A 13761-nucleotide genomic window follows, 5' to 3' on the forward strand; every position below is an offset into this window, starting at 1 on the left:
ATGCTCACGGCTAATATATTGTCGATCAAAGCTTATCCTTTGCGTAAATACATCAACTCTTTAGGTCATGATCTGGCATATCAATTAGGTTGAATTGAAAAAAATCATCAATAAAGGTTTGAATGTTATCTAAACGCATTTTTTTTAGGAATAACTTTAAACATTATGGTACAGTACGCCCACATGCCGTACAGAGATGTAGGCATTGTTCTCTTCACATGAGACACCTTTGACCATTCTGAGAACAGGCATCATGCTAGTTGAGAGCAGCTGACAAGTCTAAAAAAATCACAAATCAAAATATGACAGTGCCTTAGAATTCACTTCATACCACAAAAACACAGATGAGTACAGTACATCATACAGAGACAACATACATTGACTTACGTTCACACATTCCAAGTCCAGATAAGGATATATAATGATTGTGATGGATAGTAGTTTCACTTACTTCAGACGAATGAACTAAGTCGCTCTGGATAAGAGCATCTGCTAAATGACTAAAATGTAAATATCATGCTGGTGTCATATACAGCTGCTGTAAATATAATAGAATGGAGTGCTTTGTTGTGACCTGACATGCGTGTCAACGGAATAGATAGAGTGCAAGCTCTGCTTAAAAAGAATCAATTTGTTTGCTATCTGCAAAATCATGACTGTCAACTACTATTCTTACAGTATGTCAAAGTAATGGACCATCATTAGGTGGCAAAAGATCCATGCCTAAAGGTGAGTCTGCAAACATTATCTCTCAGTAAGAGCAAAGCCATAGAGAACTAAGCAGGCTCATTTAGAATGTCACTATATTATAGGGCTTGTGGTCCATGATTGTATTCAATATTGCAGCCCCAACTCTTTGGAACACTCTCCTAAATATCACAGAATCCAGCATGCACGATCCCTCAAAACCCATCTTTTTAAACTTGCTGTTAATCTTTAACTATTTGTATTATTGGTCTCTCCATGGAATGTAGCATCTCTGAGTACTGAGAAAAGTGCTATACAAAATAAATGCATTATTATTATTGCTATTTTGATATGATCAATAAACACAAGTTTATATTCAACAGTGGTAAACACAAAAAACAGAGAGAGATGGTAATACAATCTCTATCAATTCTGTTCATATATTAATGAACACCAGGTAAATATTAACAACATGATTTTATTATGAAATGTGTCCAAAGCCAATGTCTGTTTCACGTTGATAAATGATCAATTACACTTGGAACAACCAGGGGCATAACAGATATATTCATTTGAACATTTAATGGACTCTGCTTTGTTGCATTCATAGAAAGGATATGAAATATGGAAGTGACTGTCAGAACTCTTTTTGAAAGCCAAGAAGAAAAACATTTTGATTATTATTTAAATATTGATTTACTGCTTTGCAATTACATTAATGGAGTTCAGTGGTTTTTGAAAACACAGAAGTGGAAATAACAACAGTCCCTATTCTACTTTAATAATTACAAAACCACATAACTCCATTTCATGGGATACTCCATTTCATGGGAACTAAATGCTATCATTTTTTACTGTTTAATTGTTATTAAATTGTTAAATGTAATTCTTTATGTGGAAAAAAAGAGTAAAATGGCACGATACAGTCACTCAACACTTTATTAGGAACACTAATACTGGGTAGGGCCTCCCTTTACTCTTTATTAGGAACACTAATACTGGGTAGGGCCTCCCTTTACTCTTTATTAGGAACACTAATACTGGGTAGGGCCTCCCTTTACTCTTTATTAGGAACACTAATACTGGGTAGGGCCTCCCTTTGCTCTCAAAACAGCCTCAATTCTTCGTGGCATTGATTGGAAACATTCCTTTGAGATTCTGGTCCATGATGGCATGATTGCATCACGCAATTCCTCCAGATTTTTCAGGTGCACTTTCAAGCTGTGAATCTCCCATTCTACCACATCCCAAAGGTGTTCTATTGGATTCAGATCCGGTGACTGGGAAGGCCACTGAACTCATCTGTTACGGATGGGGTCGCACTTCCCAGTTTGTTCGATCACCTGAGAAAAGTAAGCCTTTGATATTTACGAGTTTGAGTTACGAGACGTAGCTCTCTCTCTTTATTTTTCGAGTTTAATCCGTTGGCTTTTGTTATCTACTATTTCCGTTTTGGAGACTTTGCTTTCTCCCACTTTATTTTCATGTAAGTTCGTGTTTGTATCCTGTGTTACTTTTTTCAAGTAAAGAAACTTTTATTTTTGTATCGTTGCCTTTCATCTGCTTCTTTATATGCACCGCACCTGGGTCCGTTCATCCAACACAAAACCATACAATCATCATCATCAACCATATAGGTCAAAATAACAGACCCACTGTGAGGATAAAGCCAGCCATCCCCTCTAACTGTGCAGCTGATACAGTTGGAAGTGAAGTATATTGGAATAACTTTGAGAGGGAGAACAAACTATCCATGGAAAATATGATCTTATGTCTCATTCCCTGTCAGTTGCTACCTCGTTTTCCTTATTGTGTAAGTTCAACACTGCTCCCTGTCCTCCCAACGGTCTGTGGAATCCACTGCTCTACAGTGAAAACTGTTGAAGCTGTACTTCCCTGCGTAAGTAATGGGACGGTGAAGCATTTTTTCTTCTTTTGGCTCTATACTCCAAAAGTTTGGATTTGAAATATCAAAACACTATGAAGGTTAAAGTATAGATTTTCTGCTTTTATTTGATATGTACTTGTGTACATATTGGTTTCACCATTTAGAAATGATAACACTTTTTACAGTATGCATAGTCCCCATATTTCAGAGTACCAACAATAATGGGACAACTGGCTTGACAGGGGTTTCTGGTTAGTCAGGTGTGTTCCGTTACATCATTTGTGCAGGCATAAGAGAGCCGTCAATGACGAGTATTGATTCTAGGCTTGCATTTGCCTTTGGAGTCTGTTATATTGATGTCTGTCAACATGAGGACCGAAGAAGTGTCAACAAATGTCAAGGAAGCCATTATTAGGTTGAAAATCAGAAAAAAAGCTTAGGCTTGCCACAATCAACAGTTTAGAATATCATTAAAATGAAGAAGAAAGCACTGGTGAGCTCAGCAATCTCAAACGGGCTGGTAGGCCAAGGAAGACTTTTCTACAGTAGATGACCAAAGAATGTTCACCATAATTAAGAAAACCCCCAAAACAACTGTCCCACAGATCAAGATCACTCTCCAGGAGGTAGGCGTGAATGTGACAGAGACTACCATCTGCAGAATACATCACTAGCTGAACTACAGAGGCTTCACTGCAAGGTGCAAACTACTACAGTAGTTATCTTCATAAAGGATGGTCAGGTTACAGTTTGCTAAAAAGTACCTAAAGCCTGCAGACTTCTTGAGAAAGGTCTTGTGGACAGATAAGACCAATATATCCTGTACCAGAGTGATTGCAAGGGGACAGTCTGGAAAAAAGAATTCCCATGATTTACAGCATCACCTCATCTGTGAAACATGGTGGAGGGGGTGTTAGGATTGGGCATAGCTGCCACTAAAACTGGCTAACCTGTCTTAATTAGTGATGTAACTGCTGACAGCAGCAGCAGAATGTATTCTGAAGTGTACAGAAACATCTTGTCTGCTCGAGTACAAGGAAATGCCTCCAAATTCATCAGACATCATACAGTAAGAGAATGACCCAAAATACTGCCATAGCAAATAGGGAGTTTTTCAGGGCTGTTCTTGACCGACCAAATACATTTTCAGATTTAAATCCAATTGGACATGCATTTCATTTCCTGATAAGATTTTAGGCAAAAAGACCTAAAAAATAACAACAACTGAAGGTGGTTGCACTACAGGCCTGGCAAAACATCACCAGAGAAGATACCCAGCGTCGATGGGTTGCAGACTTCAGGCAGTTATCGCATGCATGCATTATGAATCTGTCCCATTACTTTTGGTGCCCTGAAATAGGGGGACTATGTATAAAAATAAATAAAAAGTGTAATTTCTGAAAGATTAAACCAACATGTTCAACAATGAAAGAAAAGCTGACAATCTATACTTTAACATCATAGTCATTATTTGATTTACTTCACTGTAATTCCCTCGTGACACAGTGTATGAGAAAGAACATGTCTGTGCTGAAAAAAAAAGTGAGTCTTTGAAAAAAGGGAAAGCCATCATAAATAGGCTTCATTCCAGAGGACACACAATGTTAAGAGTAGAATCACGTGGGTTAACAACACAATCCACTTACAGCATTTGTTTTGTATGTGGTTATGGGGATTGGACTATAATATCAAAACCCCCAAAGTTTTGTATTTATTTAACTAGCCTAATGATGCGATGTGATGTTGCATTATTTGTTGCAGAGGTAGATACCTTTGTCTCTGTAATTCTCTTTAACAACTTTGGTATGTCAGATCTCAAATATGTTGCCCATATGTTGACATGACTAACATATCTAAAATTGTCACAACAACTTGTGAACCAACAAATATTCACCAAAATGATTGTGTTACAGAATTCCCACATCATTGCACAACTCACATGAAGATAAAACGCAATAGTCTGTATCTAGTTAAGTTGTTATTGACACAGATGATAAAGACCTGTCTTCTAGTTCACTGAGGAGCTATTAGATATAGACCCTATACTCTACAGTGACTTAGAATCACACATTCTTGCACAATTGAACACATTCAAGGAGAGCTTCAGAGGAACCACTGGCTGTGTGTATTCTGTAGTATTCCACAACATAAACAAACAATCGTGTCAGTAACAGACGCACGGCCAACACCCTCAGCACAAGATCTGAATCACATCTAGGTCATTCACAAAAGGGCTGGGCCCTCTCAGATTGTGAAACCAAATGTTCTTCCTCTGAGAGCACTTGTGTGACCACGCCCAATCCTTGACTGTGACCTTTTGCCTTGGGAGACTCAGATCAAGTCTGAACCGTTGGGATTATCAACTAGCTATAAGAATAGACACATCCAGAAATAAAGAGAGCAAGAATAGCACAGATATACAGAAGGCATCCCTGTCTGCCACACGGTTAGTGATTTAAATAACGTAGATTGAAGTATATATTCACCTCACACTTAACTGGACTCATTTATGTGGGTGGGCTCCTCCTTCAAATGAACCAGCTGCACTAAATACAGACACTCTACCCCTAACCCTAACTGAGGTGGAAATGCTGGTGTGTGTGTGTGTGTGTGGTGCATATTTGGACATATTTGGAAAATGCTTTAAAAAAACTAGATGTTTTAGTATGTGCCTTTGGAAACATCGGGCCATTTCGCAAACAAAAATAATTTCAATGGATCCTTCTATGTAGCTACATGCTGACATGAGTCTCATTTGAACCCCAGAAGAAAGGAACATAAAAGGAAAAAGCAATTAAGTGTCTTAATCATGCCCTAGTAGGTCTGTGCCTGTAGCTAGTGAGTACAAAGACAGTGTGCTGTGGACCAAGAGAAGAGCGACATCAGCAGAGAGGCCAATGACGTCTGTACTGGCAGTTATATAACTGGAGCTGAACATTTTGTCTGTCACAGTTAGAAGGTTAAAGAGGGTGACATGAATACCAGACATACTCTCAAGAGTCATGTGCAACATAGTTCCTCTGGGCAAATGAAGCCATTGCCAAGCACACCAAGGAATGTTACAGTACCAGTACAGAACAGCACACAGATCATGAAGATTCTCCGCGTTATGACATAAACTGAACTGACTAACATAAGGGTCATCATGTCAGGCATTTCTATCTCACATTTTTTAGAGCTAGATTTACCCATAAATGTAATGCCAGATGTATGTTAGTTGTACAATAGCAAATATTTCTCTTTTTCTTTCTTTTCTTTTCATGGTAAACATGGGATAGTGCTGTGTCATGCCTGTAGTTTGGTCTGTCATGCCTATTCAACTGGGGTAATTGGCAGCACTTGAACTTTGATCTGACCATTGCTAGACTAAATTAAAACACATGCAAAGACAATCTTATTTCCCCACCACTGAAAGAAGCAGAGGTGCCATGACCAAATCTCAAATAAAACTTAGGTGGTTGTGAAATTCTAAGCCATGTAATTACATTGGGATAGGCCTACTCTAATCCAACAAGCTGTCAGATCACCTCAATTCACCTCAAGGAATCCACCAAGAATGACTGGAAATTAAATTAGAATAAATTGTAAACATAGGCATTTTTCACAGGAGGTCTCAAGTGGAACAAAAAGTTTAAACACTTCTGACACATGGAGCTTGAGCCTGTTGACTGAGAAAATGAGGAGGGAGTGATTATAAATCAATAATTGTTGGCATTCTGACTGTGATTCATGCATCTCAACCGATCTCAGCAGAGGACTCTAAAATAACAAGAACATTATTTGACATTCTGAATCTTTATGAATACAATTTAGGCTAGTCGTATTATTCTGTTTGCAGATTAGGTTCACACTAGAATATAACTTCAGAACGGTTCATTCAGAACATGTAAATGTTAATTACTGCTCTTTTTAAATGTATTCTGCTCATAAGAGGCTTGTTAATTGTAGCTTCAGTGGGGCATAGCTACCCTCTTCAATAATGAATGAAACGAACACGCTTTTTACTATAAACCTACTTTTCAGGAAATAAGCCCCCAGTGTTTATTTTCATTAATTGTATTGTCCTTGCCTGTGGACATAAGAGGTACGAAACTAACAATCGAATGCATGATGTTAGTGATGGGAGGCCTGGTTGTGTCTAACGTGGAGCAGCTCATGTGACATGCCATTGCATGTGTCCCAAAAAGCCATGCATCCACCAGGTGACACGTCTGAAGGGTCTGCTACTTGGCACTGCTTCTAAATGTTGATATCAATTTCTAGTGGACGATTAGCATGTCAATTTGTCAGTTTGTGATAAGGACATTCAGGTTGTGATAAGGTTGTAATAATAGTTAAATATCTGTTAAGACTCTGATTCCAACAATATTCTCTCTCTCATCTGGATGATAGAAATCAATGTATTACATATACCTTTATTCTACATGGCATAGTCTGATAATTATTCTGAATTATCCAGAACTCTATGGCCAGAACCGAAAGAAACTGAAGTCATATACAGTAGCCTTAATTTTTTAAAGCTGCACTTGCCAGATTCAACCACTGCATACTACCTGTAAAGCAATGCTTGTCCCTGCTCCTTCTCATCTCACAAACCTCCTGTTTCCAATCGGTTAGACCATTCAGGACTACTGGTACCGGCATTTCTGCACCCCAATATCAAACCATTTACCCAGAGTAGCACCCAGGACCTGGGTGAAAAACTGATATTTCAATCCAAATCATTTTGGGTTTAGTGGACGTCATATAACTTGATGATATTACCTAAAATCAGGACAAAGCTATTTTTTTTGCCACGCCAATTTACTGCAGTGCCGATTTGGTTGTATTCTGTCTTGGGATGCTGCTAGGCCAAATTCACTGCTTAAGAAGAGCCACTGATGTAGGTCACTTTCAGATGGCTAGACATCTGGTGGCTGCTGAACTCTAAGTAAAGAACTTGTGACCCCTAAACTCAGAGGGCAGACAGTTAGAGGCTGACTCAATGAAGTTTGAATGACTTTTGTTGAATTTTGGGATACATTGAGATAGGAAGAGAGGGGGGGGGGGGCTCTCTTTTTTCACAAACACTAATGCTGCATTCATGACATGTCGGAAACTCGGAAATACGAGCCTCAGAGTGGGAATAATCCATTTAAACAGCCCTCCTCCCACTCGTAATTACAAGTGGGAAACTCGGCTATTATCCCTGTGCTCCGAGTTTCCGACTTCTAGTTCTCTGACGTCATGTCAACAACAAAGTAACCGTGTCCATGGCAGGATTTTTCAGACATGTACGCTAATGGGAAGCAGAAATGTAACAACAATGTTTTTCTAAGCTGTTGAATACACACTGAAGTCTGTTTTCATGCATGAGATGTGTTTTGGAAAGTTATATTTGTTATGACTGGCTAATGTTAGCCGTCACATGTGGGCATCCATGTTGTTTGGAGTTTCCGACCTCACTTGAATGCGCCAAACTTGGGAGGTCCGAGGTCATAGGTGGGAAGTTGGTAATGAATGCACCCTAAATACTCACTGATGTCCAAGAATTTACCTTGGTAGAGGAGTTCCCATGGTCACAATGTTTAGTGGTCATGATAAACAAAATGCAAATTTTCTGGGACGTCAAAGCAATTGGAATAACATTAATAATAGCAGTAGAACAAAAAGAAGAACGAAAGACATGCCTTTTCATCCTTTATGTTATGAGAAGATACCACTGGATCAGTAACACAGGAAAAATTATCTATATGACCATTACTACTCCTCCAAGCCTAGGTCGAAGACTAAAGTGAATTCACTGCTCATCTCCAGATGCCTATTAACCTGTTGTCATGTTTAACCCATTCCTTGTGAGGTTGAACATTCACCAAAGCTCTATGGAGAGCCACTCTCTTTCTTAAAGGGGCAGAGTACAGAAAAGATGCATTTCCCATTGGACGGACCTGCTCCATTTGTGCATGCCTAGTCACAGTAAGCAGCTCCGGTGATATTCTGACTGTGTTCAGTTTAAGCTTGCAGGACATGGCCCAGTAACCTACTTTCCCTCCAGCAGGCTCCATAACATCAGAGACTAGGCTGCGTGTCATCAGTTACCTAACGTTCACACAGCATCTTTTCAGGCAAAGAGAAGTGAAAACCCTTTCCACCCTAAGGAGGGGGCAGAGATCCCCAGTTCCTCTGTGAATGCACAGCCGATGAAAAGAAGTGTCCATGAGATAAATAACAAGTGATACAGATATAACCTGAGATAATGCATTTGGAAAAGGCAAGAGAATTTGATTACTGGAAACCAGCAGAGAATACAGAGAATAACTTGTTTAATGTCTCGTCTAAGAGGCTTACATCGTCTCTGCTCTGGTTTTTGGCAGTTTGTAACTCACCTCATCATTACTTCAACTCACTTTGGCTCAGCCACATCACAAAACACATTCAAAAGAATGAACCAAATAATGACATACCAAACAAACCAGCCTCCCAGGAACTTTATCAGGACCATTGAGAGCCGAAAACCAACACATTATCTGCATGAATTGCATCATACACGTCAATAATATACGTACAAACAAGCATTGATGATTTTTATGTTATCACGTGCTGCACTAAAGAAATGACCACAAAGCTTTTCCCATCACATACAAAATGGGGTTACATTTTCAAAGGGGACCCAGAAATGTTGCTCTACTGAAGAGAGCAAACCCTAAGCGTGTTTAGGACCACCTACATCTCTGCTGTGTGAAACTACAGTGCCCTCAGGGTACAGGTATAGTCTACAGTATCTGCCTGCGTCGCAAGAAAACCCAGATCAGTTGGAACTTTAGCAGCCTAGTCAATGACAGAAATGGTCTACTCTTTCTGTTTTGGTCTACTATTAGCCTACATGTTCATATTCCTATTTCTATTTCTGATGCATGTTCTGTGGATGTGTGCTTCAGTAACTTGTGTATTCGTCTGTGCCACTTATTGCCTCACTGAGGGATGATATGGTGTTACGTTTTCTATCCTTATCTACAGTAGTCTACTGTATTTTATTTCCTAAACCTGCTTGACAAATGTGGGTCCAAGGTGCCATCCTCCCTGGGAATGGATTGCCTGCAGTCTAACTGGTGTTACTGACAGAACATTCTGGTTGCTTTTGTTGGCCTGATCATCACAGAGGGTGGTTATATTGTGTGTATTTTTAATACTACCAACCATGAGTTGGCCTGGGTGGGTTTCTTGCCATTGTAACAGAAAAAACTCATACAGCAGGTTAAAAAGCACCTGCTCTATCCGGCTACGGTTGCTATGTCTGGACAACGTCACATGATTCTCTGACATTTTTCAATGACCTAGCAGGGTTTTCAATGACTTACCAGGGCATTTAATTAACTTATCCTTTTGAAATGTAAGTAGGCTAAACTTCCCTGCTCTGATTAAGATAATCTAACACTTAATTACCATGTAGCCTAACCTTGAATACCTCAAACATATGTTGATTGATTCACAAGCCAACTAGTAGCAGTCAGTCATAGGCTGCAGTCGGCTTCCCAGAATTATCAGCTTTCATTGCGCCACAATGATGCTTATGCCCAAATCCAGCAGTGCAGAAGTGAGAGTTGGATAATTGTATCTTCTTTATTGATAAAGCCAGGTCGTGGCGTCACTGCAACCGGCTCATAATTGTTCTGGAGTCATGCGTTACATAACACTGTATTTTCAAAATAAGCTTAATTTGATTTTCGTTACTCTCCCTCTCCATGACTGTCTAAAACTGGGACTAAAACAATGATCCATTAAAACATGTGAACAGAACAGCTGGTGTTGTACCACAGCCCGTTTCTATAGGACCTCTGCTACAACTGCGACATGTTTTAATTAATAATCCACCCTCACATTGTTACAGTCCAAGATGTAGGTTTCCTATAGCCTCTTTCGACTGTGGGCTGCATGAGAAGCATAGGCATCAATCACTGCATTACCTGGCAGCCCCACTTTCCAAACAAATGCATAATGAAACAAAAAAGACCGAAGCCTTTTCTCATGAAACAATATTTGCTAGACTTTAACACCACATAATGGGGTGACACCGGCGTTTCACAGGACTTCAACCTTCGATCAAGTGGCAAATCTTCCACTACCACAATTCAATGTGGTAGCCTATAATAAAAACTTACAGCAAGTCAAGTAAAACTAATGCATAAACTTACCTAATGTAAACCAACAGCGAGAAGACGATTCCAATATGAAGGGAAATACAAAAAGGCTTTGCTCTCCTCTTCTTACCACGAAATAGCGTTATATAACTGGCACAGTTTTTGTGAGCAATGAGTGACTTAGAAGTATTTTCTTTGCTGATGTTCATTTTCCAACCCACACACCTCACCATTTACATCATCAGCCGTCGTCGCACCTTAAAAGGAGTGACAGGGAGTGGCCAAACCAGTGACCAACCCAAGCGCGTCGTATCCGGGTTCGCTATAGAGATCTACGGTCTTTGGTACGGGATGGGGAGGGAGACACCGCCGGTGAATGTTTGCGCATATCCTCACAGTGTAGCCTGAAAATGTAGGCTAATTGCTGAAAATGAAGGGCAACCTATCACAAGCAATTATTTATTGATCGAAACGAGTTTGCACTACAGTGTCATTTCGCGTCTTTTTCATTCAAGAACTGCGTTTGTCAGTCTCATAGTCTGGCTACCCATTTTGCAATGGTCCAAGTTGCATGACTTTTTTATTTTATTTTTTACACAAAAGCCATTGTTTCATTAATTTACAATACTACCTTTTTTATTTTCATTAGGCCTACATGCTACAGAATCACCTCATGTCTTGTTCAAGAAACAGCAATATCCGCTCAACCGGGCTGTGTTGTTCTATGTATCCGTAATTGGATTAAACAGGTGGGCTAAACTGGGTCATACAGGAGGCTACAGTATTGCCATCTGGTGACGGCCATGATCATTGGCAAAATATTACTTTTCAAGTCATCAAAAAAAATTGTGCTTATTAAAAATAGTTATGAATTTCGTTTTTGGATAATCATACCATAGTATTGCCTGCGAATTTTATTTTATTTTTTAAGATTTTCTAATATATCTCATAAAATGAGTTTTAGATTTTAAACGTTCTATTAGTGTTGCAGACAGCAAAGGTATGCATAAGTAAAGTATACAGTAGTTGTTGAATTTGGTAATCAGGTTAAGAATTAGTAAAGTATTTTATCAACATGTTAGTCACTTTTGGGCAAATATGTTTTCTCCACACAACATACAATCATACAACATCAAATGAAATGAAAAGTCTAACACATCATTCAAACACTTAATTTATTCGAGTAAGCAATCAAATAATGAATACAATATGTCTGCACTAGACATATCTCCAAGGTTGTCATAGCGCTATGGCAAGGATTCATGGAGCAATGACTAGTAAAGGAAATTACCTGTGTTATAACACTCTTATTTACCTTGCAGCCTGTGGATGTGCCACCTGGGTGAGACAGACACACACAAGACACACACTGCCATGAGTTGCAGCTGCCCATACACTGACCATGTGTATGTGATCACTGATCAATAAACAAACAATGAAATCTAATGGCCTACGATATAATGTTGTTCATAGTAATTAACAGTTCGGAAATCAATATCATAGCAATTCATACAATCACAACCAGATTTATTTATTAGTCATAGACACTGTGAACAAACAGGCATGCAATTAGTCACATAAAACGGAGCGGGTCTCTGTATTATCAGTTTGTCTATACCTGGAAGAAATGGTGACAGCATTTACGCAAAGAATGTGCTGCTGTAATTGGTTATCTGTTTCAGTCGGGAGGAAAAATATTTCCATCTTTCATTCAGTCCACTGGGACAGTTATGCAACCATCCTATTCCTGACCTCAAACACATGGCTGTCTGCTGTAGACATGTTTTGTTCTCTGTGTGCTTGTTTAGTGTTTCTGGTTGCCAAGTGCTGCTTATTGAACGTTTGTGTCGTGAATCTGAGGTTTTATAAGAAAAAAAAAGAGTGTGACTCTGCCAGCAGTCTCCTTCCCAGGGGTGTGCCTTAAGACACTTACACTCACCGGCCACTTTATTAGGTACACCTTGCTAGTACCGGGTGGACCCCCTTTTGCCTTCAGAACTGCCTTAATTCTTTGTGGCATAGATTCAATAACGTGCTGGAAACATTCCTCAGAGATTTTGGTCCATATAGACATGATAGCATCACGCAGTTGCTGCAGATTTGTCGGCTGCACATCCATGATGCGAATCTCCCGTTCCACCACATCCCAAAGGTGCTCTATTGGATTGAGATCTGGTAACTGCGGAGGACATTGGAGTACAGTGAACTCATTGTCATGTTAAAGAAACCAGTTTGAGGTAATTTGAGCTTTGTGACATGGCGCGTTATCCTGCTGGAAGTAGCCATCAGAAGATGGGTACACTGTGGTCATAAAGGGATGGACATGGTCAGCAACAATACTCAGGTAGGCTGTGGCATTTAAACAATGCTCAATTGGAGGGGCCGAAAGTGTGCCAAGAAAATATCCCCCACACCATTACACCACCAGCACCAGTCTGAATCGTTGATACAAGGCAGGATGGATCCATGCTTTCATGTTGTTTACGCCAAATTCTGACCCAACCATCTGAATGTCGCAGCAGAAATCGAGACTCATCAGACCAGGCAACGTTTTTCTAATCTTCTATTGTCCAATTTTGGTGAGCCCGTGCGAATTGTAGCCTCAGTTTCCTGTTCTTAGGTGAGGAGTGGCACCCGGTGTGGTCTTCTGCTGCTGTAGCCCATCTGCTTCAAAGTTCGACGTGTTGTGCGTTCAGAGATGGTCTTCTGCATACCTTGGTTGTAACGACTGGTTATTTGAGTTACTGTTGCCTTTCTATCATCTCGAACCAGTCTGGCCATTCTCCTCTGACCTCTGGCATCAACAAGGCATTTTCGCCCAGAGAACTGCCGCTCACTGGATATTTTCTCTTTTTCGGACCATTCTCTGTAAACCCTAGAGATGGTTGTGCGTGAAAATCTCAGTAGATCAGCAGTTTCTGAAATACTCAGACCAGCCCGTCTGGCACCAACAACCATGCCATGTTCAAAGTCACTTAAATCATCTTTCTTCCCCATTCTGATGCTCGGTTTGAACTTCAGCAAGTCATCTTGACCATGTCTACATGCCTAAATGTATTGAGTTGCTGC

At 39.8% G+C, this 13761-nt stretch overlaps 1 protein-coding gene across 3 annotated transcripts in view; it reads right to left on the reverse strand.

The window, feature by feature from the left end:
* npas2 (neuronal PAS domain protein 2) overlaps positions 1 to 10854 on the reverse strand; it is a 44180-nt gene extending 33326 nt beyond the window's left edge. For all 3 annotated transcript variants that reach the window (XM_083665431.1, XM_083665430.1, XM_083665428.1), the window contains exon 1: positions 10747 to 10854. The gene's annotated coding sequence lies outside the window, so the exon portion shown is untranslated. The remainder of the gene's footprint in view (positions 1 to 10746) is intronic.
* Positions 10855 to 13761: the final 2907 nt, after the last annotated feature.

Source organism: Argentina silus (genome assembly GCF_951799395.1).
Source record: "Argentina silus genome assembly, chromosome: 2".
In the NCBI taxonomy this organism is placed as follows: domain Eukaryota; kingdom Metazoa; phylum Chordata; class Actinopteri; order Argentiniformes; family Argentinidae; genus Argentina; species Argentina silus.